This window comes from Corvus brachyrhynchos, unplaced genomic scaffold (genome assembly GCF_000691975.1).
Source record: "Corvus brachyrhynchos isolate BGI_N302 unplaced genomic scaffold, ASM69197v1 scaffold62, whole genome shotgun sequence".
Classification (NCBI taxonomy): Eukaryota; Metazoa; Chordata; class Aves; order Passeriformes; family Corvidae; genus Corvus; species Corvus brachyrhynchos.
This window is the reverse complement of record NW_008236629.1, coordinates 1588213-1589743: the sequence shown is the minus strand read 5'-3', so window position 1 is coordinate 1589743 and position 1531 is coordinate 1588213. Positions and strand designations below refer to the sequence as shown.

At 46.8% G+C, this 1531-nt stretch overlaps 1 long non-coding RNA gene across 8 annotated transcripts in view; it reads left to right on the top strand.

Moving 5' to 3' along the window:
* The window catches only part of LOC108444783, a 19308-nt gene continuing 17777 nt past the window's right edge, over positions 1-1531 (top strand). For 6 of the 8 annotated variants that reach the window (XR_001859478.1, XR_001859473.1, XR_001859472.1 and 3 more), the window contains exon 1: positions 7-480. This is a non-coding gene — a long non-coding RNA (uncharacterized LOC108444783). Of the gene's footprint in view, positions 481-1531 lie in introns of all 8 variants that reach the window. The other 2 variants (XR_001859479.1, XR_001859477.1) reach the window with 2 other exon arrangements.

Here is a 1531-nt window from a genome sequence, read left to right as displayed (position 1 = left end):
CCGCGGCCGCGCGGTGGTCACAGCAGGGGTCCCCTTCGGGAGCGGTGGGTGTCCCGGTGCTGCCCCTCGCTCGGCTCTCAGCACCCCTCTCGAGCATCCCTGACGTGAGTCACGGCTGTGCTCGTCCTGCGTGAACCGGACTCGCTGAAGGGCAAAATTCAAGATCTCCCCAGGCGTAAATTTGTTGTCTCACGAGCAGGGGTACCCAGGGTTGTCACTTCCTATCATGTCGTGCTTTTACTTGGTCCCACCTACACCACTTCTCCATCTTTTCTCTGCTTTTCCTAGTGTTCATTTGGGTTTTTTTCCTAACACCTATGTTGGTAGAAACTTGCAATTTTGGTTTGTGTTTTTTGTTCTTTTTTATTCTCATTAATTCACAAATAATGACAAGGGACATTTCAAAAACCCCCGGTTCCTGTCTTGTGAGGAGCGTGAAGAACAGCAGGAAGATGGTTGTGTGGAAGGAAAGTAAGAGAGGTATGTAGACATGTTCTGTATCTTATTTGCTACCAGTGTCTCAGGAGGAATAGGCTTATGGGAGAGTCTGGAGAGCTGAGCCTTTGTGGATTGACCATGGGATGTCATGTCATGATGAATGGATTAGGGTGGTGAGACATACAACTGAAGAGTACATGGTTAGGGAATGCTGATGGAGTGTACAAGTAGTAGGGACAACATGATGCTCTACAGAAGAGGGCAGACCAGGGGAATGCAGTCAGGTTGAACTTCAAAGTATGACAGAAATTCACATGTGCCGGAACAGCAGGTGAAGAACACGTGGAGGGCCGTCAAGGAGCACTCAATGTGCTCAGGTTTGTGAGAGGAGGTGTTTGGTCACCCGCAGCTTCCTTGCAAAGAGTGTTGTATGGTTGGGTTGCAGAGAAGAAAACTTTGTAGTAGCTGTGGTAAGATATTCCAAAGAGGTCTAACCAGCAGATTTGTCTGTGAAAATGGTAACAGACTGGTCTTGAAGCTGGTGATGTAGAAGGAAGGCCTGGGACCTGGTGCTACTTTTGTGCGACTCTTGGGAAAAGGGAGGGAAGACACTAGGAATGGGACTATGTTACTCATATCAGCTATGAATGAGAAATGGAAAGTGAGGCTAAATCAAGGCAACTCTGCACTTCAGCTAGCATAAACTGACGAAAAAATCTCCAGGAAGAGATGCCAGACAGCAACTTGAGCACTGGGACTGAACAGAGGCAGAAAGGTTGATGACAGAGGGAGAATCTGAGAATCACGAGTACAGAAACACTATCTAAAATCCTTGAGAACTGCCAGCCAGAGGACACAGAGGGAAAAGAGGGCTGTGAACCTAAGCCTGGCATTAAGAAAGGAAAAGAGAATGTTGATTCACTGACAGAAATAATATATGTGAAAATTCTTTTTAATCATAGTAAGTGCCTAGTTTTGCTAATAATAGATCTGGGGATCAATGGGAAAGAACTGTAGGGTAGGTTCTGAGAGTTAACAAACGCTGAGGAGGGCAGGTGACCCAGGTAATATGTTAAGGGCCTCTGAATCCTAG